Source organism: Mytilus californianus, unplaced genomic scaffold (genome assembly GCF_021869535.1).
Source record: "Mytilus californianus isolate M0D057914Y unplaced genomic scaffold, xbMytCali1.0.p SCAF_5, whole genome shotgun sequence".
Lineage (NCBI taxonomy): Eukaryota > Metazoa > Mollusca > Bivalvia > Mytilida > Mytilidae > Mytilus > Mytilus californianus.
Genome location: NW_026262701.1, coordinates 41252241 through 41279236, shown reverse-complemented (window position 1 = coordinate 41279236; position 26996 = coordinate 41252241). Strand labels below are relative to the sequence as shown.

Sequence of the window (26996 nt, the reverse complement as noted above, 5' to 3'; positions counted from 1 at the left end):
TAGATTAAATATATATCTGGCTTTCGACTTTGGAATTTTCAAAATGGCTGCCGTTATTGTGGCAATGGGGGCGGGTAACATCTGCTATTGCTGGCAATAGCAGTTCTAGTTATTTGCTGTTTTTCGATTTTGAATTTAGGGAAATGCTAATATTATATTGAAACGATGTTTTTATGAAAAACATTATAATTTTCAGGTCATACAATCATTTCGTTACTATCAGACTATGGTAAACAAAGAATAAAACTCCCAAAAGGTTCATTTAATGAATTGAACGAAATCTGGTCTTTTAAACAATTTGGATGGACAATATTCATACAACATTTGAATTATTTGTAAATATCTGAAATGACACGAAACACGAATTAATTATAAATATTCTGTTAACATATTATTTACGGAACTCTTCGTATTTGTTGGACACATTATTGAATTCCTGCAGTTCTTCTTGTTCGATTTCTCAGAAAGGCCAACCCTGTTAAGGAAATATGAAAACAACTTACTTTACGATTAAAATTTAAGTAACTGCATACAATAAAACCGTTTAAACTGTCGCCAGGTAAATGATAGACACTTAATTAATTCGAAAGAATTATTTTGACAAATGTTTACTCTATTGATGATATGCCCTTTATATACTTGGAAATACGAATATGCCTTGTGACATTTACAATTATTGTTTTGAAGAACATGACAATGTTTTATCAAAATATAATATGCTTAAGCAACGAATGAATGTGGTGATATAGATATAGGAAGATGTGGTATGAGTGCCAATGAGACAACTCTCCATCCAAGTTACAATTTATAAAAGTAAACCATTATAGGTCAAGGTACGGCCTTCAACACGGAGCATTGGTTCACACCGAACAGCAAGCTATAAAGGGCCCCAAAACAATTACTAATGCAAAACCATTCAAACGGAAAAACCGACGTTCTAATCTATATAAAAACGAGAAACAAGAAACACATATAAACTACATAAACAGACGACAACTACTGTAATCAGATTCCTGACTTAGGACAGGTGCAAACATTTGCAGCGGGATTAAACGTTTTAATGGTACCAAACCTTCTCCCTTTTCTGAAACAATAGTATAACATCACAACAAAGAAAAACACACTATTAAATATCAATTGGAAGGCTTAACTCAATCAAAAAACGTAAATTAACACACAATGAACGAATAAATTTGACCTGTGACACCTGAATGCAAATACACAGTTAAAAAAAAATTACAAGGGATAAATAATTAAAGTCAAAAGTAAATAAACCGGTTTAAACAAAGTTAAAGTATGATATCACTGTGAAATTTCAAACAATTTATAGAAAATCATCACTTTTGAAGAAACCTGCGTCATATTATACACAGATAAATGAAAATAATTTTGTTGTTATGTACAGAAATGCAACAGTGATTAAACCTTGATGTGGAATTAAACGTTACGTAAATGAGAAAATGAGAAAAAGAATATTGACATTTCGAAAGGAGTTAGTCAAATAAAATGTTTCAAGCAATGTCCGTCCAGTTTAAACGTCATGGTTAAGTGCGAATAGATCGCTATTAACAAACATTCTGACTTCAAAACCGTTCCACATATTTTTAATTCATCGAACCATTTCGATCGTCGTTTTGAATCTTTGATCATGTTGTTAGTTCGTCTTGATTCATCCTGATATACATGTGTTGAGCGTTTTTGTGCTGACCATCATGGTTACCAAAACTTTTTTGAAATGCATAGAATTATTTTTCATTTTAGTCTCTTTGAATTTCAAGTATCGTCGACAAAACAACATCATCTCTGCGAAAGCTTTGTGTTATAGAGATACGTGGTCATTGTTAGTAGGCGAAATTCCTTATGTGATCGTCATCAACAGCAAGATCAAGCGCAACAGTTTAGAAAGCCTTAACATACAATTACTTCATAGTTCAGCAAATATATATATCACAATCCATTATAAATTATTATCATAACATTTATGTCATAACAACGTTGTGCTGTTAAGAAATAGGATAATAAAAAAAAACATATGAAACGGTTATGCACATAAACTTCCATTATCACAACTTTTTTTGAGTTTAGTTTTTATCGTCTATTATTCCAAAAACAATATATAGTAATAACTCCACACTCGATGGTGCCTACTATTATTGCAGTTATGCCATACCTGAAAAGAAGATCATATAGTTTTCTTATGACTGTATTTCATTAATATCAAAGTTAAATGAAAATCTGTTAACACAATTATGATAACTTGCTCAACTTGATCAAATGCATAACTTAAGTCTAAACGCTAGTTTATATTAACCATCTATGAAAGAAAGGTCAAGGGAAAACTTTCATCGTTAGCATTTATTTATAATTTTTTGAATTATTAGTTAAGAGCTGTTCTCCTCAAGTCCGTCCTGAATAAAATGTATATTTTAATAAATAATGCATGGATCGTTTTGGTTTACTTGAAAAAATGTGTACTATTCGAATATATTGTATATTCAAATCAGAAATGAAAGCAAGATTCTACAATTTAAAGCTTTCTGTAAAAATTGATATAGAAAAAAAAAATGTTTACTTACACTTTTTCTTCGACCGCTTTCCTAATTAAGCGTTTACGCTGTTCCATAGTTTCTAAAAAATCAAATATTTGTATTCCAATAGTTATAAATTTATGAGAATATAGATATGACAAGAAGTTATCCTACATAAATGTCCTTTTTTCATTTCACTGTATTCAACAAAATTCAATGATGAGACCTCACAAAGTTCTATAGTACTACTACATGCAGTGATTTATTAAAATTATAGGAATAATCCTTCATGTTTCATTTTGACTAAAATTTATATTCTAGTATCATTAATTGATGAACTTATCGTTTTCTGTTTTCTTTTTTGTTTCGAATGTTTTATGAAATTTTTTTTAAAGAATTGGGCAAAGATATCCATATTTTTCCTCACTTTTCATGACGTGCTGGTACATTTGTATATGAAAGAAATCATTATTTCGATGTTTGCACTTTAACTCATTGAGATATGACTATCCAAATTTTTAAGCATTATTTAATAGTTTTATTTGTGAATTAGTTACAGTTTTGGTATACCAAACTCTTAATCAGCAAGGATTTACAAAATTTGTGAATAAATAAAATAGAATTTATAATGCGCAAATTATTCCAAATAACACAAATAATAAAAAATGTCATGCAAAAACCACTGCAAATTTATTGTTTTAAACGTCGCGGTATTTTTGGGACTTCAATTGTATGTCTAAACATGTGTGCAACATAATTTGTTGCAAGTAAAAATTTAGATTTTTTAAAAAGATTGTACTTTTTAAATATGCATAGTATGTAATTCCACTGATAGAGGTCTATTATTTTATCCGTTGACCAAATCAGTAGGAAAAGGAAACCCCCACATAATATACTTTAAAATTTTTTTAAACTGAACTATGAGATTCGAAATAAAAGGCGTCCTTCATTTGTGTTGTTGGTGATAAATTAAAACATGATATTTTTCTGTTTGAAGATCTTATTTCAAATGCATTTGATATAATTATTATAGTATATGGAAACAATAGAAATGGATAAATCTTACAAATGATTTGCATCTCCCCAATTTCCTTAAGTTATCATATTATAACCTATTTCACAGTTCTTTCCTTTGTAGCCTGGTTTACATATACACATGTAATCGTTATCACTAACATTACACAAAGCTCCGTTTTTACATGGATTTGAAAAACATTCGTCGATATCTGCAACACATAGACAGGGAATCATATGGATCTAAAAGCTAAAGCACACAAGCAGAGGATATACTTGAACAAATTGATATGCACGGTTTTTACACCAAACATTAAGTTGGAAGATCAACTTGCTTAATGGGCTGCTGGAACTAAACAGACTCCTATTGCACGTACATTCACCTGGCTATGTGTTGTGGTTTCAGTAGCTCAAAGTTGAGTTTTTGCTGTGTAGTGAACATTTATTTATCTCTGTGACGTCTTTTCATTTAGGCTATGATGTTGCTATTTTTATTATGACTAATGGTCTTTTATAGCTAACTTGTTATCATCTCTTTCTGTTTTTTTTTAACGATATATATATAATGATCCTTGGGTTTTGTATTCAACCCGTCTATCTTTCATGAAGTTAGTGACGAACAATACCTGAAAATTATTTTATTGCTATCTATAAGTAACACATTCGTTTATGTTCTGTCGAGTTGAAATAGAAACAAGCCATCAGGAGGGATTTTGGATAAAGAAAGCAGCATTAATAGACAATAACAAACAATTCTTTTCAACTTTATATTACCTATTTCACAGTTCTGTCCTTTGTAACCTGATTTACAGATACACTTGTAATCGTCAATAGCATCCTTGCATTCAGCACCGTGCAAACATGGATTTGGATGGCATTTGTCGATATCTGAATTTGTAAGAAAAGAAAACTGGAGAAAAATTTTTACTTATCACATGTTACGATACATGCATAAGTTAAATCACATTTTAATGTCTTTCTGGTAGTAACTTATCATAATTCTTAATATTACTATGATTTTGAAAATAATAAGCAAAACTGTTTTAAATTTCATTTAGTTATGAAAAAGGGTATCATCAATATTGAAATTTTTTGATATCCTAGCCGAGATGGTAAAATATTTTAGGTTGTGTTTCTGTAAATATGAACAATGCAATTTCACATAGGAACTCATTTTACTGGTTAAAACTATGCCACTTTTACTATGAAGTTTCGAAAAAAATAATATCCTGAAATGGAAAGTTCATTTGTACTACTACGTTTAGCAAAAGTCAAAACATATGATTGTGCGGCATATTTTCAACTGATTGTGCGGCATGTTTTCAACTGGAATGTAAAATTGTGCTTCTGTCTGTATTCTAAAACCATATCGGTCGAATATTTGACCTTTGTTTTTGAAGTAAGCTCGATACTAGTATTCACATTAGGAAAACGGATAAGTTCAAAGCAAAAATGGTGTTGATTGAAAGACAGCTTTTGATGAACGCAGGCTTTACAGATTTCCCCTTTTCTTCTACATTATGCCCAGTAGCAGAATCTGCAACACAATCAGAAGACTAAGCACCAATATATCCTTCTCTGTATCAAGCGATTAATTAAACCCATTATAGCGTCTACATCTTTAACTATGTTTTATTCAAATGAACGCAGTTCACGCTGGTGACCTTCGCTTGTTCTTTTCTCTACATATCTGCGATTCCGAAAGTACTTCGATCTAATTGTCCCTCATGTGCTACGCAAATCCAACCCTGTTATGAATCGTAGATACCGAACAACCATGCCAGACCTGCAAATGATTATCAACAGTATAGATTATTATCTCAGGAAGAGCTGAATTGGGCTGTTCCTCTCCTATTGAGAATCTGAATCATTTTACACAACAATTTTTCCAGTGCTTCAAGCAAAGTTTTATGACAGTTTATTTGCCATACTGTAATGTTTGCTACTCCGTTAAAAGACCCGTAATCTGACATACCTGCTTCTAAAAAGTTATCCGATAATCTTAGTGTAGTACCACAAGAGTGTATAATGACCACGACTAGCCATAAGGGTCTCGCACACTATGTCTAATCTAGTGCCTTCCATATTCTTTCCAAGCAGTTATAATAATGCGCACAAAGCATTGAAAGTTCCAATCATTATTATATAGTTTTCATATTTAAGTGGATGACTCCAAATAAAAAAGTACTTCATACTCACACAAAATCAATTGTTATTGTCAGGTACGCCTGGTAAATTTCTTTTGCCCAAAACTCTTAATCCTCGTTTTTGTAAGAGATATGATGCTTTATGACAAGATAATAAATACTAGTAGTAGTGGTTAGCCTTGGAAGACTGTCACTACCGAATGAAAACCCCATAAAACCGGATAACTCGTGAATATTGAAAGAACTAAGATACCTGTCAATTATCCACAGAATGGTGACTTTGCTTAAACTCAAATACTCTGTCAGACCTTACCACTTACCCTTGTTCAACGGGATATGACACATTTTTACCTTTGCCTTTACAGCAGTCTGCGTTCATCAAGTTCATTACTGTGTGGAACAAATTCCTGTGTGATCATCAAAATGCTGGACCTTTTGATCCACAACATGTTTTTAAGTTTGATGGACTGCTATATCAGACGACAGGTAGTATTCTAATGGGTACTACTTGTGCACCACTACTGGCCGATACGTTTTTGTACCCAAACAAAGCAGCGTTCATGGAGACCCTTCTGAACGACGAAAAGATTTTGATTTATCTTTAAAATATATTGATGATGTCCTGTCGCTCAATAACCAACATTTCAATAAGTGCTTACATCTCATATATCCAATGGACTTGATATAAAGGATACCATCTAAAGAAAAAGTTTCATATCTTGATCGTTTCCTCGATTTGACACAGATGGACAACTTGAATCTATGCTAAAAGTGATACAGTTAACTTCTCACAGCTGCATTGCATGGCGCTAACAGATCTCAATTGATTCGTTATGCTCGTGCATGTTCACACTATGCTGAATATGTTAACAGGAGTGTGCTCATCACATAAATACTACTTAAACAGAGTTATAAGGAAGAACGACTGAAATCGACACCAAATTATTAATTTGATGTTCCCCATCACGAATATTGGTAACCGTTCTACATAAGTCCTGTTCAAGTGAGCGTAAACGATGTCTTACTGACGGAGACTGGGCAAAGCAAAGGAGGAAAGGAGTCTATCCTGAAAGAACAAACAAAGAAAAAAAAAGAGAAAAAAGTTTTCTGCACTGGAAAACTATGTTAAAGGCATATTAACCAGCTTTTGTCATATCTCTTCTTAATATTTTTCAAATTATCATTTATGACACTAAGCTTAAGATTTCAGCCCTGTTATAAGAGTTTTCAAAGTCGGCCATTGCAATTTCTGACAAAATACACGTCCATCGAAACGCCCATGCTCGTTCCTTCTTGAATGCCATGTTATGACCAGCTTCCTTTTTAGTTTGCCGTTTTTCCATCCAACCTTACTTCCCACTTCTCCATTTCGCAGGGTCATTATTGTATTTGCTTTAACAGCTACCGCGGAATTAGACTTCGTAGGCAAAAAGGTTGGCATCTCTGATTTTCGACAATGTGTTCCGATTCATTGACTTTTAGAAATCTCATCCCATCAACAAACTATACTGTCGTTGTTGGTTATGTTGTCCAAGTGCCTGTTCTCTCAAAACGTGCCATGCTCCTTGGATTTTCTGGGCTTGACATCAGAAGCAGCGTCAGAAGCAGAAACGGTCTCTGGTTTTCTTTCCCTAAGTCTGTTCATACACATCGTCAACCTTTTGATAATTATATAAGTCTCTGTGACATCTAAATTCTGTAGTTGAAAAATAATTCTGCAAGTTCAAACAAATCTCTGTCTTCCGGAACGGAGATCACTGTGGTTCTGCCAAGCCATGGTGCACTTGGTTTCCAACTTCTTGAAAGATTGTTATAAACACAACTCTCTAATTATTTGATTTATCCAAATGAATTATACTCAACGAAAAACAAATTCAACATGTTTTTCTTTTTCTTGAGGAATGCATATCTTTTATATAGTACAAAACTACCTTGGATGAAAAACTACTTTACTCGAAAAATTAAAAAAAACAATTAAATACTGAAATGTACAACTTCATTCAACTTAAATATAAGTAATAAATAACCTATTATATGATATCAGAATCTTTATGAAATTTGCAATGATAACACAGTGAATGAATATAAACTTACATCTGGTGATAAAATTCAAAGGTTATTGACAGAAGTAAAGAAATGTGTTGAAATTTTGTAGGATAGAGACACAATTTGCCTGTTTGAGGATATACATTTATATATGAGATGGTGTCATTAAAACGGTGTTGACAGTGTACATTAGACATATACATGTATTTTTCAGAAGGTTGATGGATACCTGTTTGAAATCTATGGGGTGATGAAATATTTCAAAGTTGATAAACAGAAAAACAAAACTTTTCAATGTTGAAAAAAGGAAATGAATAATGATTACAAAGGAGACAACTATCCACCAGAGTTCAAATAAATTGTATATAAGTAATTACAGATCACCGTAGGGTCTTAAATAGACACCCTAGTGTTAACAAGGTAGTTATATAAGTAGTAGTTTGACTAATTAGACCATTCGGCCACCATGGCCCCGGATTCTTTTTTAGACAAGAGGGTATTTATCGGCATAAATATATGAATCAGGCAGACTATTCCAATTCCTGTTAATCAGTAACCAAACATGTCAAACGTATTTGAATGTAAGGAAATCCCATATATCCAAAGAAAAAAAAGACGAGATTGAAAATTTGGCAAACATTCTGTTATTATTGCCAAAAAAAGTTTGTTTTATGGAGAGGAGGAGGTTTTTATATTTAAACTGTTTTTTTGTTCTTTTTATTTTCTGAAATAGAAATGCATTTAGTTCTATAACCTTTGTTTGCAACTATTTATTGTTATTTTTCTGGTGAAATATACGTTTTTTTAAACGCAGAAGACAATTCATCTCATATATCAGTTTTTCAAAAATCATTTCGTAATATTTAATTTCAAGTTACTTTTGTTTGATAAAAGGGGATCTTCTGTTTGGCTGTGCGGGGAATACAAGTTTTCAGCCACGCCTGGTCGGAAGTTTGACGTTGAATACTACGCCTCGTGTAGTGAGATTGCCACTATCTGAATGTAAATGGAAGTCAAAATGTCCAGTAATTCATAACTGTCGTCCAACCCTGGATAAACTAATCATTGTATTGATTCGTTATTTGTTCTCGTCCTGAATATGCATAAAATATTTGCTTCTTGGCATTAAACAAGTAACAATCAAATTGTGGAATTCATTTAGTTGTTTTCTTACCATCAGCAAAACTTAAACAGCACATGCAGAACATGACAGCTAAAAAAATTGCTTTCAGTTGGTCCATTGGTACTGTAAAAAAAATGAGCATTTAAATTGTTAAAGTTATCATTATACGAAAGGAGTAGGTCCAGTAAGACCCCTTTTTGGCCCCAAAATATAGCAGTTTTACAAAATTGTTAAAATGTAAACTTTTAGCTATTTAATAGAAAGTAGAATACTTCTGTTACATAAACATGGGCTGTTTTTGACAATACAATGCACATGTATCTGGTAATAGCATCATTAAGTCATGTCACATTACTGAAATCTTCCAAATTTTAGCATTTTGGTTAATTTTTAGACGGTTTTCGTCTAAAATGGAAGTGGCCGCATTTGTGTTCATTCCTAATATTTAAATGCAAGTTGTATTTGATGATAATACATTACATATATAAAGGTTGAGAATGAACACGGATGCGGCCACTTTCGTTTTTGACAAAAACCATCTGAAAAGTGACATATTATGGCATATTTGATAGATTTTTCATATTTAAGCTTGAATTTGAGCGTCTTTAATGACTAAATCAGTTCAAATCTTTCACATAAACTAATTAAATCGACTGAAGTAGACACTTAAATGTTTAAAAAGTGTCCAAAATCTTTCATCAAATGAACCTGAATTTTGAGGCCAAAATCGGCCCTTACCGGACCTACTCCTTTGAATGATTCCAATCGTTATATTTCCGTCAAAATATCTGGTTTAAGACCAAGATATAGTATGCCCTTTAGGCGTTTATTAGGTATGAAATATACGTCAGTACGATGAGTTAACTTATGCATATTGTAAATGGAAAATTTTCCAAATTACGGTTTAGATAAATGTGATAAATGGTAAAATCAAAATATTTCTGTAGATAGGGTTGCAAAATGTACGACCAGAACATAGACGCAGATACAATGACCTTGTCCTGGGGTATACTCTAACAAATGTATTGGAAGTCATTTGTGCGTTTTTCAAAGCGGTTATTGAAAGAGTGACTTAGCATTTATTGATTTTACATTTGATTTTGAGAATGATGCAACATCATCTAAAACTATTAGACAATTTTGAATCCACCCAATCATTTAGTTAAGGAATTACATTTAAAGATTGAAAAACCAAAAGCTGAAAAAGGTAGAAAATGATCATTAATACATTAAACAAATCTAACGCCTATGTACTTGGGAATGAGTATTGACATCATTTAGATAACATCTTGGGTGCATGTGCACGTGGCTTGGGAATGAATTGATTTGAGAAAAAATAGTTGAATGATGAAGTTATAATGTCTCAGTACTTAGTGATAGGCTTAAATTAACTGTATGTCTTTGGTTTTTAATACACACGGTAGTTTTCTGCAAGGTATTATCTGAATAACCATCCTTAGCTAGTAAAAGATATGGCTAACAGGTAACCTACATGAACACAAAGATACTACTTAGATAGCGACATTTTATTTTGGAATACATTTGATTTGCCGTCTGTTGGCTTGATGTAAGCGGGAATATGTTTCTTAGGAAAAGAATCCAACCTTGAGTATTATAATTTGAATATATCAATTCGTCCAAGGGATAATAGTGCCATACAATTTTCACTTGAGAACTCAAAAATAATGCAGAGAAAGAATGTAAAAAACTCACCAAAGATACAAGGCTGATATATTTGTACACTAGACGCGCGTTTCGTCCACAAAAGACTCATCAGTGACGCTCGAATGAAAGGTTTTAAAGAAAAAAATATGAATTTTATCCAATGTTTTTTTTTTAAAGATTTGGAAAATTTAAACAGTCACAGTCCATGAATGTCTATGATGTTCAAGGTTCATCAAAAATTAATTATTTGACCTTAGAAAATGAAGGAATAGTAAAATTATTCACGACTTTTTAAAGTTATGTTTATTCTATTGATACATGAACCAGTTGATATTATCTGGTTTCAGTGCAGAAACGTCATTATGATTTACCAATGTACTGTGAAAAAATGTTTTGAAATTCAATTTTTTACACAGGTTTTGGAAAAAAATAGATATTAGCCAGGACCTTACCAAAATCATGTTTTACATACTTTAACATTAGTATTTTGAAGCACAATATCTTAAAACAGCATTTAAAACTACATGTAAATACTTATATCTATAAACAAATGTAATAAATGTCTGATGATAGTATGTAGGAAATTATTTTGTTGATTTATAATACATTTGATTTTCGAATTCAAGGGACCAAACAAATTCCATTTCATAATGCCTCGTTTTGCAACTTTGGTTTTATTATGAGTTGAACGAAGAACTCAAATGACCCCTTAGCAAAGTATTTATTTTCATATGGAGAATATTTAATTCTGTTTTCCTTGAAAGTAATAAATAGGTTAACAAATTATGTATATTCTAAGTTGTGTCTACTGCACTGGAAATATTCTATTAACACCCTTTTTCTGCTGCACAGAAAATATGGGTTATCACTATGTTCACCTTAGTAAATTAAAGTTTGTATTAAAAGTCAAATGAAACAAGTTTCAAGTAATTATAATGTTAGGAACAAATTTTGAATCAATGCATGGATATATACAAACTAAAGACTAAAGTCCCCTGTACATAATTGAGAAAAATAAATCATGCGGTGATTGGTAATTTTGTTTGTTAACTTATTTGACGGCTTTTGTTTCCGAAATTTACCGATCTTTACACTGATAAAGCAATACAAAATCATGGAAATTAAGCACAGTTAGCATGTGTATAACAAGTGAAATAATAGAGCTGACTTCTTTTTATATATTTTCCATGCGTTTCGTTTTGTAAATTAATTTTTGTCATAACGACATGAACAATTGTTAAATGATTTGGCGTATTGAAAAGTTGTCTTTCAGAATCAGCAAGTAGTATCTTTCTTCCACCCTTGTGTATTTTTTTCTCAATCACTAGTTTTCCCCTTTGCTTTTGGGTAGTGCGTTTACCGAATTTCTTACAAAAGGTGTCATGAGTTTTGCATACTAGAAATAAAAATGGCCAATAAATAGTGGTGTGTATCCCCGAGGTCACTGCATACGGAAAAGCTGTCGGTGAAACGGAGTACGGGAAGACAATAATTCAATAGTAGTACATTTCCTGACGATTGGGTCCAAATAAAGGCTTTTCTGTTAAAAGAAAATATATATATATACACGTGTTTTATAATAAAAAATAGCCATTCAGTGTATATACATGTTCAACGTTTTTTTAATCAAATTTGAAGGATTATATGATTTAACTGTATGACAAAAGTTGTGCTAACACCAATTAGTTTACGCTGAGTACAGAGAAATATATATGCAATTGTGAAAGTTTTGAAGCCTAGCAGTACCTATATAATAGAAAAATGCCTTCTGTGTTTCAGACGAAAGTTAAACACTTTCCTGGATTTTAGTGAGCATTGTTTTTGTTCCTGCAGAGGTGTAAAACTAAACTGAATTGGGTAAAGTATTTAAAATGACCCCTTAGCAACAGTAGTATTACATTGAATTGATAATAATGATGATGATAAATGGCTGCTTAACGTCCAGCGGCAAATTAATATTCATATTTAGGAATGGAACATGTTAATGTAATATGAATATTATCCCTGCTTTGTACTAGACAGACACGCTGAGCCAGATTTTTAACCGTGTAGTTCACAAGGTAACAATCCACAGGAAGATATGTCACATTACCCGGACACATTATTCTGACTCCAAGCCTACCAGTTTTTGCTCTTATTCCTTAATGCCGCGAACTTAAGGAAGAAGCAGCAAAAACCAATTTTGAAGTTTTTGGTTTGACCCTGTCGGTATTCGAACCCACGACCTCCCGCACTCGGGGCGAACACGCTACCACGAGACAACCAAAGCGGTTTACATATATTATTAAATTGATTGACATGAACAATTGATATACATGTATACACAGCAATAGGCAATTTTAACATCATCACAATCCTTTTCTGGCAGCTGTCATTATTATTCAACGCAATCTAATGGGTTTTAGATGCCTATGACGATCTCATATTATTGAAGATTTATTTTGTTTACTTATTATACGTCGAAAATATTAACTGGAGTAAGTCTTTAATTGAACAGATAAATTGAAAGCAGACATAGGTGTACGATTAGAACATAAATTCCAATTTTTACCAATATTTGTCAACGATTACCAAGAATATTTACAAAATTAGTATATACCTGCTAAAGAGTAAAAGAAAAGTTATCTGTATGGTTTAATGTATGCAAATGATGTTGTCCAGTTTTTCTACCAGTGAATTAGGATTGATTGGTTATTCAAATAAACTAGAAGAATATTGTAACATGCAGTTAAAGTATTAAGTTTAATCTCTAAGAAAACAAAATTACTATTTTTAACAAAGGATAAAATGATCAAATACATTTTTTTGTTTTAATAGTGAAACGATTGAGAATGTTTGAAATTTAAAATATTGAAAAATAATTTGTCCGCTCTGCTTCTGAAAGTTTTTCTACGGCTCAATTTGACTTACAATAGAGGAGTTATAATGATTTCCTTATGTTAAAAAGCACTTTCGGTGACACCATTTGGAAAACGTTCCTACTTATGTAAGACCGCACAAAAAGCCAATTTTGACACATGTCTCGGATTTGTTGTCCCCCGCGCACACTTTTGCGGAGGACACAGAAATACCGGGCGTCCGTCCGTCCGGTCTTGGTAGCGCTCTCACAGGTACAATTCTTGCCAGATAATTATAAAACTTATACTATAGGTTAATATTAGCAATATCTCGGATAAGTTCTATGATGGTGGCCAATCGACTTTTTTTAAAAGAGTTATGCCCCTTGGAAATATTAAATTTATGGAAAATGGCCTCGTTATCGCTCTCACGGGTACAATTCTTGCCAGATTTTTATAAAACATACTATAGGTTAATATCAGCAATATCTCGGATACGTTCTATAATGGTGGCCGATCGACTTTTTTAAAAAGAGTAATGCCCCTTGGAAATATTAAATTTATGGAAAATGGCCTCGTTATCGCTCTCATGGGTACAATTCTTGCCAGATTTTTATAAAACTTATACTATAGGGTAATATCAGCAATATCAATTATTTTTAAAAGAATGATGGTCCTTGGAAATATTAATTATATGGAACATTGCTTTGTTAGCGCTCTCACGTGTACAATGCTTGCCAGATTTTTATGAAACTTATATCATAGGTTTACATGTATATCAGCAATATCTTGAACAAGTTCACAAATCAGTGCGTATCTATTATTTTTAAAAGAGTTATGACCTTTGGAAACATTAATTATATTAGAAATTGCATTGCACTTGCTCTCAAGCCTTCATTTCTCCAAGAAATTTAAAGTTATTGCACTTTGACAGATAAAATATGTGCAAAGCGGGAGACATTGGAACTCGGTTCTTTTATTATGTTTAAAATTCTTCAAATACATACTCCAGTCACATATAAATCATGTTATTTCACTCTGAAGGGACAACTTTTTATAACGTTTGGCACTAATTCATTGGATGTGTACGCATTGATAGTTTAGTCCTAGATCCATGATGTTTCATGACTAGTAATTTGCTTTGAACTAGCTTTCAGTAACTGCAAGTACTCTCAGACCGAAACTTTATGTCTAAAGTCTGTTGTTACTTGTTGTTGTTGTGTAGATCTGATGATTCAAGCCTTTTCCCACTGATTTTATAGTTGGTTCATATTTTCTGCTCTTATCCTACTGTCACATGTTGGTCAAAGTGTTGGGCGCTCGCAAACATGTTAACACCGCCACAATCTGTATGTGCCGGTCTCAAATCAGTGTTTGTCTTTTGTTGCCGTATATCAAATTTGTTATTCGTTTATTCTTTTGTATTGTCTGTTCCTGTGTTGTGCAGTTGCGCCGCTGTCCCAAGGTAGGGAGCGAATTGGGACAAGGCAGAAGCCTGTAATTCAGTGATTGTCGTTTGTTGCTGTACATGTATATCATATTTGTTTTTGTTTGTTTATTGTTTTGTATATAAAACAGGTCGTCGTTTTTTAGTTTGTCATATCGAAGCCTTTTATAGCTTGCTATGCGATATGGGTTCATTTTGTCACGCGCGGAGGAAAAAATCTTTTTTTATTTTTATATAGGTCTCCATCGACTGCATATTAAGAAAAGAGATATAACCAATTTCCACTGAATTAATTTCAAACCGGGGCTTTTTTAAAAGTCCTGCAAGCTTTTCTCAAATTCATAGTACCATAAATTTAAAAGTGCATTTTAAAGTTTTAACACCAATTTGGTGTATTTTCGCACAAGTGACCAAATAATAAATGCCTTAATTTGGCTAAATATGGAAATTTTAACAGATTTTGTGTTTTTATCCGAAAAATGTTTATGAAAAACATCGTTAACCAAAACTCATGGGAATGAATTGCTATAATTTGTCCTTTGAATGCAAATTAATTCAATTTGGTTGACTTTGGTGTTATCAAAAACACTTGTAAAATTTACAATATTGCCTTCAACAGGAAAATTTTTGATTGACATTATACAATTGTTGATAATTTGTTTGGGAATATTAATATTAATACTCTGATACTAAGATTCAAACAACTTTCAGATTTGGCAAGGTGATTGAACACATACATGTGAAACTGGTCTACTTCTTTCAGTTTACAATTTTACATAAAATTGAAGGCTGCACAAGATGGTAATTTGTAATATCAAACATTAATTAGAAGTTCAAAATTTCAGTTAGTTGTCTTGGTTTTCCAATATTGTATACATGTTTAATGAAATCCATTGGATATTGGATGTGCACTGATTGATATTTTAGTCTTAGATACATGTTTTTTTATGAGTTGTTATTTGCTTTGAACTAGCTGTCGGTAACAGATCTGTACTTAGTGTCTTTGTTGTTGTTGTTGTTGGGGGAGGGGGATGTCCGGCCTGTTTTTTTATTAACTGCGCTTCTCTGCTTTGTATCAATTTGATGAGTTAAGCTCTTTTCAACTGATTTTTTGTTCATATGTTGTGCTGTTACACCACTGTCCAAGGTTAGGGTAGAGTTGGCCACCCGCAAACATGTTTTACCTCGTCACATTATGTATGTGCCTGTCCCAAGTCAGGAGCCTGTAATTTAGTGGTTGTCTTTTGTTGCTACATATTATATTTGTTTTTCGTTCATTGTTTTGTAAGTAAATCAGGCCATTAGTTTTCTCGTTTGAATTGTTTTACATATGTCATTTCGGGGCCTTTTATTGCGGTCTTATTTTGACTATGCGGTATGGGTTTTTCTCATTGTTAAAGTCCGTACGATTACCTATAGTTGTTAAATTCTATGTCAACAATTGGGTTCTGGTGGACAGTTGCCTCATTTGCAATCCTTCCACATATTCTTATTTTTATATATACTGGAAAAATATAGATGTGAACATGGATAATACAAATGTTAAAAAAAGGAAAATTGCGCACCTATTACAGATTGATTTTTTTCAATTGAAATCAAATTATGCCAGAATCATATATCTATAAATAGAAATCATTCCATTTAATTGAAACCAATAAAACTTTGACGGCACATTTTTCTTGTTTGTTGAGTTTTGTTTAATATCAAATCACTGATAAACAGGAAGTAGCTGCACTGCAGATGTAAGTTTGACGAACTTTTCATAGTACAATGAATATTGTAAGGTTTTAAACTATCAGCAAACTGGAAGTAGATGCACGGCAGATGTAAATTTTACTAGCCAGCTGCAACTTATCATTATGAAGCCGTAAACCAAATATAAAAAAAAATACCTTACATACAAGTCATGAATCTTTTCTACCCAAGGTCTTTCGGACGGACGGTTGTATGGAGTCGACGTCGTGGGGTTACCAGACCTGCTTCCGCCTTTAGTGACGCAAGTAAATAACCCTTAACATTTTTATTACGAGAAGTGTTTTTGGATGCTATCTGATGAGTCAGAAAATGTTTATATCATAGTTTCATGATAACTAGTATTCTTTTTTATTGTCTAAACAAGGATTCACAGCACAGCAGATATTCGTATTTATCAAAGTTTATTCCTTTTAAAAAGTGAAATACTTAAACAAGAAACATTCACTTTAAAATAAGAATACACATATTTTCTTTCTTAAAAAACAAGGATTTGCCGAAGGTAACAAAAGAATGAAGTCCGAAAATTCTTCCCTCTTATATTAATTTCATCAAAATTCTGTAGAGTTCATAATTGCATTGAGTTAAATTTGTGGGACAATGTTTTTACTTGGATGTACTACAACATTGCTTGATACAATATTATCTCATCATTGATATTATGTAAATATTTATGTACATCTGTAAGCCTTCAAATCAAAATGTCTCTCGCCTCTAAATACGTATACAAATACCACTACATGCTATAGAAATGACCATCATCTTTTCTTATTTATGACAATGTTACATCGGCGCCTCAACTAGAAAGAGTGCAACACCCTCTAAATCTTTAAGAACCTCGCTACACTTTATTGAGGGGTCTGGCAACATAGCTGTCCTTATCCAACAATTACAGTTTTCTAGTAGTAGTCAAAATAGCCCACCCTTGATCACTGTTCTCCCATCTTGCAGAAACAACATAATTGTGTATTATTATTAACAGCTTTCCCTGAAAATGCATGATAAAGTTTTAACTAAATATTAAGAAAGCAACTATCAATCAATCAGATTGCTCAGATACACCTTCCTTGGATTTACCTGATACCTCATAATACACAATAATAGGTAACATATGCTACGCCTGAATACATTTCAATGCATTAAGATTTTGAGAAGCCCGACTTCAATCTTGTATCGCCGCATTGTTATTAATCATCACGCTGTATTTCATAATACTAGTACTCCTAATTGACATAATTCTTTAAACTGATTTAGTTTGAAAAAAAATGTTTTTACTACCTCATTATAACATGTATAAATCGTTAATAAATTGATAAAATATTATGAAACTAAGATTCAAACTCTCTTCGGCAAAGTTGGCCTCATATGGATTTGATAATCATTATTTTGATTTCCTTTTTGTCATTTAGTTCCTCACGTGTTTTGGTACTTCCTTGGCTTTCACAATGTTTGGATTTGAGTGCTTCGGACTCATCAACTTTATAAAGTGTTATTTTTCTTTTTCTTATAGAACTTGGTCGATACCGCTGCTAGTGGACTATCCATGTTTTGAATTATTTATGATTTTTAAGTTGTTTTACTTTGAAAACTGTAATTCATATTTTGTTGTTCTTCCTTTTTTTCGTTTTATTAAATGACTCAAACTTCAGATTGTATTGATGCTACCCCAATCCTGTCTGGCCATAACAATTTGCAGTAATTATGGTAATGCCTCAATTTTATAGAAAACACTTGAAATTCAATTTCTTAATACATGAACATAAACACTCAATGTCAAGATCGATTTTGGTTGATATTTTCGTCTCTGTACTGTCCTACTGCTCTAAAGACTTTTAATTCCTTTACCATGAATTTAGTAAAACATCAAAGAAGTGTCAAGGAATATTGCCTCCCTCTTTGTTCTTCAGTTATCAGTAATGGACTAAATATTGATCAATAATATAGGTATGGTCATGAAACATTTATCATTCAATATAAGTAAATATTAAAGCAGGTAAAAATCAGATAATTTCATGAATTCTCCATGACGACAATTTTTTGTTGTTGTAATTAACCTATATCAAACTGTTAAATGTATCACAGAAACAACGTACTATGCATTGATAACCATTTCAGATATATCATTAGGATAAAAAAAACCTAAAGATAGCACAATAATAGTTTGAAAATGGCAATATGTGACATGTTTACCAAAAAAAATTGAAAAAGTCTACCTGCAAATAGTTCACTTTAGTTTACTTGATAAAATGGTTTAAATGAAGTACGCATATGTTAGCGTATATATTTCTGTTATTAACAATGAGATTGTATGGGTAGGAATTTTGACATCAGCAGGCTACTATGGAACGCTAAGAAGAAGTTGTTGCAAGGGTCATACAAAGTGCAAAGTGCCCAAAATTTCAAGAACACCGTGATTATCATTGTTCTTTGCTTGATTTAAACATTCCGCATAGTGAAAGTGGTCAAGAGTGGTCAAAGTATCCACCTTAAATGAATTCTGCTGTAGTATATTTGTGCTAAATAACTTTCCCAATATTTTTGACTTTACATATTTTATTTTGACATCGTTTTCATCGTCGTCTTCTTCAGAAATTGCTTAGAGAGTAAGATAATTTCTATATCCCGTAGACCTTCCACGTGATCAATTACTTCCACAAGCCAAAGTATATGTGTTGCATACACAGCTTTTATTCTAAAATCTTTACCCTTGTATACAAAAATAAGGTCTTACGATTAAGAGTAAGATTTTAGCGAGAGAAATTTATGTATTACTGAAAAATTATTACACCAGGGTTTTCGATATCATAAACTAGTCAAAACATTTACTAAATTTTATCATCGGTATAAGGACATCATTCGTAAATATAACTCAACATGCAGACATCTTATACGTTCGGGTATTTCACATTCAATCTTTTATGGTAACATTCTTTACAAAGCACAAAAATGTCAGTATTCACCTCAAAAGCTAACAAAACCTTTAATCAGACTTATTAAGAAGGGATATAGTTACGATACTGTTGTCAGGTCATCAAAGATTGCATATTTTGGCTTTAATATTGATTCACTTATAGGGTCTTTGCATCGGAATTAACACATTTATTCTAAAACCAGTTGTTGGCATGACACGGGTTATGTTCTTCTCATATATTTTATGACGGTATAATACTTAACCCCTAACAGGAGGGATTGTGCCTGATATTCATATGATGAAAACATAATCTTTCAATCAGTTTAATTGAGGTCTGGAGCTGGCATGTCAGTAACTGCTAGTAGTCTGTTGTTATTTATGTATTATATTATTTATTTTCTTTTGTTTCCTATTCTGACATCGGACTCGGACTTTTCTTATACTGAGTATTACTGTACGTACTGTTGTGCTTTTGTTTTTTCTACATTGGCTTGAGGTATAGGGGGAGGGTTGAGATCTCAAAAAACATGTTTAACCCCGCCGCATTTTTGCGCCTGTCCCATGTCAGGAGCCTCTGGCCTTTGTTAGTCTTGTATCACTTTTAATTTTATTTTCCTGTGTATAATTTGGAGTTTAGTATGACGTCCATTATCACTGAACTAGTATACTTATTTGTTTAAGGGCCAGCTGAAGGACGCCTCCGGATGCGGGAGTTTCTCGCTGCATTGAAGACCCATTGGTGGCCTTCAGCTGTTGTCTGCTCTATGGTCGGGTTGTTGTCTCTTTGACACATTCCCCATTTCCATTCTCAATTTTATCTTGAAGGAAATCTCATGACATAGGTTCCTCGAAGAAATTCTTCAAACAAATGTATGGTATTTAAAAACAGCAAAGACAGTTCATTTGAATGAGATAAAAAAATGATTGATGACAGTCAAGGAACGCCTTCAGTACCTTTAGTTTAATACATTCTTCACTTTTGTACAGTTTATGAATACATTGAAAAATGAGGAACAATGAGATCCTCATAGGCCGATAAGGTTGTGTTAATTCTTGAACATCACGATTAAACTGTTTGTTAATAAGAATTTGTACTGTTTGTCGAGCATTATTCCAGAGACAAATAACCAAGCTGAAGCCAATAACTTACTAACTGCTATAAAAGATGAAAGCCTTCTCTTAATGTAGCAATGGTGTTGGGTAAGTCCCATTTGATACATCTAAGTACTGCATTCAACAAGGATCTATTGAATCGGCTGTGTGGACTGTATAGTCTTCATTTATAGGTATTGTCTCAATTTCAGTTTGCAGAGTATATTTCATAAAGAAAAGACATTGCAAAGGTTTTTTTTTTGTTAACAATCAATATAAATATCGTTTTTGTTCAATAATTCTACAATATTTTGGAGTCCTTCATCAGTTTCAGTATAACGTAGATGTGTGTGGCGTTTGTACGAATTGTGCTTGCAGAAAGTACTAGCAGTCAAGTCAAAAAGAGTGGACATTGATCTGGTCAGGACAGACTAGGAAAAAATAAACATGGTTGATCATCGACATACAAAGTACAAAAAAATATATCTGTATGATCATCTAAACTATCATGCTGTGTAAAAGTTTCCAACTTTACCATACATGGACTAGTTTAGGATTTGTTACAAGATGATTTGTGATAATGAAACCTTAAAGATTATATATCAACATCATCAAGCTTTCTAGACTAACTCAATGGAATCGGTGGTACACATCTTACTTTTTTTATTCACAGTGTTATGCAGAGTTCCTTTTGCAGTTACATGTAGACAAGAAATTTTTTAATTATTTAAATCGGATGTATAATTCACAAATTCCAGTTGTCTAAAGCACGGCTTCTTTTGGCTTGCAAAAATGTCAGTATTAGTAAACTACTAAAAGTATATATATTTCGGGAATAACACTTATCCACTCCAATTTGACTTTTACTGTTAGAAACAATCCATTTTTTACTTTCAAAAAAACACGATACATATCTTTTTGACAAACAAAAAAATATCAGATTTAAACTTTTAAAACATTGTTCAATAGTCATGTGATACAAAAATATCTATACAATTATATCTAATTGGCACCAACAAGAACAATGGTATGATGCATTCGACAATAAAAAGTAAATCTACTTCGTATTGGTTAGAGAAATAAATCCGGAAATTCACAGAACTATAATGTTTATAAAAAAATGTCAAAAACGTGAAATAACTGAGCCGGAATAGTCTCATAACTTTACAAAATGAAGTGTCATTACTTTTTATCTTGAAAAATTTAAAAGATATCGATGAAATGTAAACTTACGAATATTGTAATCACTCCATTGAAATAAAACAGAGTCCACATTTTCAAAACTGAATGAAAATGAACATAATAAAGATAAATAGAGGAAATTATGGTTTTAAAATATGAATTAGCACTTAAACTCTTCATAAAATGCCAAATCAAGAGTTTGAGGACTACAAAAAAGAAACAAAATTTTTTTTTTTGTCGAGTTGCCTTTTGAATGAAAACATCACCATGTCTTTTTCTTTCCATTTTGTGAAAAACTGCACCGCAGAAAAAGCTACGACCGGGCAAAAAAGTAAGATTAAGGTATTGTCTTTGCGAAAACAATTACTTTTAAACTGCAGTTATGCCGGTCCATTAAACTCGTAAATTAAGCACCTTTTTCTTGATTTGTCACTCCACTATATATTATTCTTGGTCACACAACAATAAAAAACAATGATAGCTTCCTTTCTATAAGATAGTAGTGCTTCCAAAAATGAAAAAAAAAATGCGGATTTATGCCTAAACATTACAATTAACATTGTATATCAACGGAACTCTGCGAAGACATTGTTTATATATACACGAGGTGTATTCTTGCATATGCACATTTTTTTCTTATTTCTATTTCAAAAGGATCATGATGAAAGTTTATAGATTTATTTCATAGTTTCATTATTAGTATATATTCCATTCCATTTTTTTTTTCAATGAGTATTAGTACAAAAGCGGATTATGTTTTTTTGTTTTTGTATTTTTTTTAAGGAGAGGAGGGAAGCTGGCTTGGCCCCATGCCTCTCTTAGTAGAATACTTGTGTTTATATTTTGAAAACTCTAGGTTCACCGCTGAAATATATAAATCATAAAATATCATTTACCGTAAAAACAAAATGTTGCATACAATGAAATTGAAAACATTATCAGTCTCCTGTTCTCGGTTCTAACGACAGTTTTATAAATGATCAATTAATTTCATATATACTTACACTGCAAGGTGTTGGTGAAATGTTTCAGGTCAGAAAATTTTCATTGAATTTGAATTGAAAAGGCTTTAATTTGATTAACATAGTAATAAGTTTCTGGGACTTATTTGGAATATATAATACTGTCTTTCGCTAATTTCAGTTATAAACTAGAAAAAGTCAGATTTTAAACCTAAGAACTTCAAGAATGCCTTTTTTTCTCATTTAAATGTTCTTTGAAAAAAAGCCGGAGCATTTGCAAAAAAACATGAACGTTTTAAATGTTGCTAACAATGTAAAACACTGAATTGTATGTGAACACTAAGGACATTTTGCGTCGTTTGTACTCAAAACATATATGTATTCAAAATAAGATCAACAGTCATGAATAAAATTATTATACTCGCGAAATAGCATTAAATCGATCTGATCGAATGTAATATGAAAAGAAAACCTTATCTACACTCAACAAAAAGTGGACCGATTCACTCGAAAAAATACACGATCACAGCTGGCCACTATACCTACCCTGTAGATGATATTATTAAATGAATTATAATACGAACAACTAGAGAATAAGGTAACAACTCAAATAATAGGCATTTTCGAAAACTATTCGATAACGACGCTTACAGCTATGTCTCTGCCTACAGGTATATTTTTGAGAAAGGGTCATCTCAATGTGTACAACGATCACAGGCATTTATATTATATTGTTTTCTAATTTAAATTCTAAATATTGTAGAAAACAATTATTTGGAATGAATTTCACTTTATTGGCTTTATTTAGTAGCTGAGAATTGAGCGATCCTCATATTGTAGTTTGTATAAAAAAGGGGGCTTTGTGTAAATTAGTAGAACATTAATCAGAAACAGGAACTTGTAAAGCATTTTATAGCGTGAAACATACCGTATAGATATATTGATAATATCAATAGTTATCTTGGTCTAATAAGGGGTGTACGGAATTTTACACCGATGTTGAAAATGTATTGTAAAATTCCGTAACCCCTGATTACACCAAGAACACTAATTTATTTCGTATGAAACGTTCCTTTTCTATTATTTATAACTTTTAAAATTCTTAAGAAGAACTATCACTTCATCTTTCAACCCCGATGTTGCTGCACGTTGTATTTTGGCTATCGTTTTTTCTTTTGTTTTGTTGTTTAATTTTGTCTAAACTTGATTTTTGTTTTAGGGTTTTCAAATTTGATTTTTTTGGGGGAATTTGGGCTTAAATTTTTTTCTTTTTTATTTATTTTGACCAAATTTTGGTATTGATCTTTTATAATTTTCGCAATTTACTTTTACTTTTGGCAGTAATTGTTTTGGTGGAATTTCACACTACACCCTTTTTATTTTGAAATGTATATTTTCTACTTGAGTCAAAGAAACGCCAATTACAAATCAACATACGCTTGCTTCATTAGAAGTACGATACTTTAATTAGGAGAACAACTGACGATAAAGTAAGCCTGTACATATATCACTTATGGCAGATAATTTGTTCATTGGATGTCTCAAAGTGTTCCAAAAGTTTTTAAGCAATTCAATTCGCCAATTGTATATTCTACCGCAACACTGTAATCCTTTTGAATGGTTGCAAACTGAGACATTTAAAAAAAACCAACAACAGATTGAATAACACAAATTCATTACTCAAAATAATCCCAAACTAATGAGAGCATTTGATGTTTCTAGCTCCGATTTCGAATAAAAAAATATATGAGAAAAATTACAAAATGTATTTCTTATCTCTACAACCAAGTTTTACGAAGTCATTCATTCAGTATGCTTCGATATTTTGATACGGTCCATCTGTTTTTGTAGTCTGGGTATGTATCGGTGTCGATGTAAGAGTCTGTGTATACGACATTACAAAAATGTCTAATATGTAGTTTCTACAGTGTATTTGAGGGAAAAATCATCTGTTGTACACGATAACCATAACATGTCGACATACTAGATTCAATCGTATACATAAATACTTGAATAACACACATGGTTAATTGGATAAGAAAGAAGTGTCGTATATGAATATATTGTAAGACAATTAAAATAAGTCGAATCAATATTGAAGTTTCTGAAGAAATATGCTATAATTAGCAAACTTTCTAGAAAATAAGTGAACACACAACCATATTTAATGATAATTTTGTCCCCTGTCGCAACTCGACACGGAGAGTTAAATCATTACATGTCCTGCAGTCGTCTGAGCGTCCATCCGATTTTTAAAGCTCTTTAAAGAGTACATTTAATATCAGATTTATATCTCTATGATATATAACGCGTATTGAAGTTTAAGCACTGTAAATCAGTTGAATATTTGTTTTGTTTGGGCTGTTAGAAACTTGAAAGGCTAGATAACTTTGTATTCGTAATTTACAATACATAGATAACTACTGTATATACAGTTAATATTTTTAAAAATCAATATAATCAATGTTAAAATCAATTGAACAATCAGGACACACAACGTTCTAAACTAATAGAAAACATAATAAAAATGTCAGGTTCGTAAATATAAGGACCGTTAGAAAAATAATTTATTGAAATATTTATCTACCATTGGAAAACCTAACTTTCCAAAAATTCTATATCTAATATGGACAAATTGTTTGAATTTAAATGTAACGATAACACAGAAATGTGAAAAAGGGGTCCCCGGAGTAAAATATATCTGTTTAATGCTTCGTTCTTAATTTTCACTACAGAAAAGTTGACGACGACTGTTTAATATTGGTCTTTGCAATTGATAAGAAAATATTATATTTTTAAACATGGAATAAAAAGCCTGCTTGTAAATATAGTATCCAACAAAAGAATATCGTAAACCCGTCTGAAAGAAATACAGAAAGTTCAGAAAAAATGTCGTCAAATCTGATTGAGTCTCAACAAAGTAATCCTGATAAATTTCAGGGAAAAGTTTAATATGTTTAAATAACAAATATTAAAAAATGACAGAAAGAAAAAAAAAAAAAAAATGACCTAAGCTCTAATATATAATCAAATGAATGATAAGAATACTTTAAAAAATATAATAAATATTCAATATGAAGTGATAATAAAGACCTGAATAAATGATACCAACAGAAAAGGTGCTGATGACATATAAATCCACGAAAAGCAAAGAAAGGCATTGGTCCTAATGAAATCATAGATGAAATGCTAAAATGTATATTTGAAAGGAAACATAATTCATATGTGTTTTGTTTTGTTTTTTAGTGTTATATCATGATTTATGACTGATACTGTTATTGATTGTCGAGAACAAAAGGGATTTTAAAAATCTTTTAGAATAATAGACCATAATTTTACGTTTAAATCTATTATTGATTATTAGAAGCATTAAAAAACCTGTGAATCATTGTATGCATTATTAACCCTCAATGTATAGCATAAAGAAATCACATTTTGATATTGTATTTAAAACAATATGATTTAAGATTTTGTACGATGATTTAACTGTTTATCTAGATCTTTTTTCTGTAATGATAAAGTGAGCAAGTGCAGTCACTACAAATAAGTCATATAAGATCTGTGAATATTTAACAATTCATAATGCCTAAACAATAAGTTCCTGTTCGGTTTATATGTTTTGTTACTTATACAGAATAGCCTGATACTGAATTTTGTTGAGGCGACATTTTGAATAGCCTTCCAATATTCATATCAACATTAAAAATCAGGAGTGTTCTACGGTGGTGGAATGGTTCAAACCCTCGTAGTTCTATTTAAATAAAAAACATATTTTGTTTGGGCTAAATTTTTGTTTTGTTGTGCCACGATTATTGACAGTATTCATTTAGTAATAGCCTTCATTCATTCATTTCATTCTTTTTTCCCGGCGTATATTTTCCGCGAAACTATATCATACTAATTTTCACTTTTGCACACTTGCTTGTTATACGGAATGATCCTTCATAGTTACAGCATAATTACCTTATTCAAATGTTATTAATGCATCTTATTTAATCCATATTAATCCTTTTCTAATGTTAGAATTATCCAAAATCCTACTTGTCAACTAGAAGGTCATTTTGGTTTACTTTCAAATTTGTGTACACACTTACTATTTTTAGAGTGTATTGATTGACTTGGTCCTGCAAATATATAGTCAGTTTCAAGTTAGAGCCTTGAGTAACATTGGATTGATCACTTTAGAATTGTTACTAAATGTCGTCCTATGTTTTTGGGTAAAGACTTGTTGCACAATCAGCACGTCGCAATTGTTTATTTACATTTTCTACATTTACACGTGATCATCTT

At 31.7% G+C, this 26996-nt stretch overlaps 1 long non-coding RNA gene across 1 annotated transcript; it reads right to left on the bottom strand.

Moving 5' to 3' along the window:
* Positions 1–241: 241 nt before the first annotated feature.
* On the bottom strand, positions 242–26996 carry LOC127702212 (uncharacterized). The gene is made up of 5 exons (XR_007982319.1): positions 26670–26996; positions 8910–8981; positions 4317–4430; positions 2577–2628; positions 242–2170 (listed from the first exon to the last, which is right to left on the bottom strand). It is a non-coding gene; the product is annotated as an uncharacterized LOC127702212 (long non-coding RNA).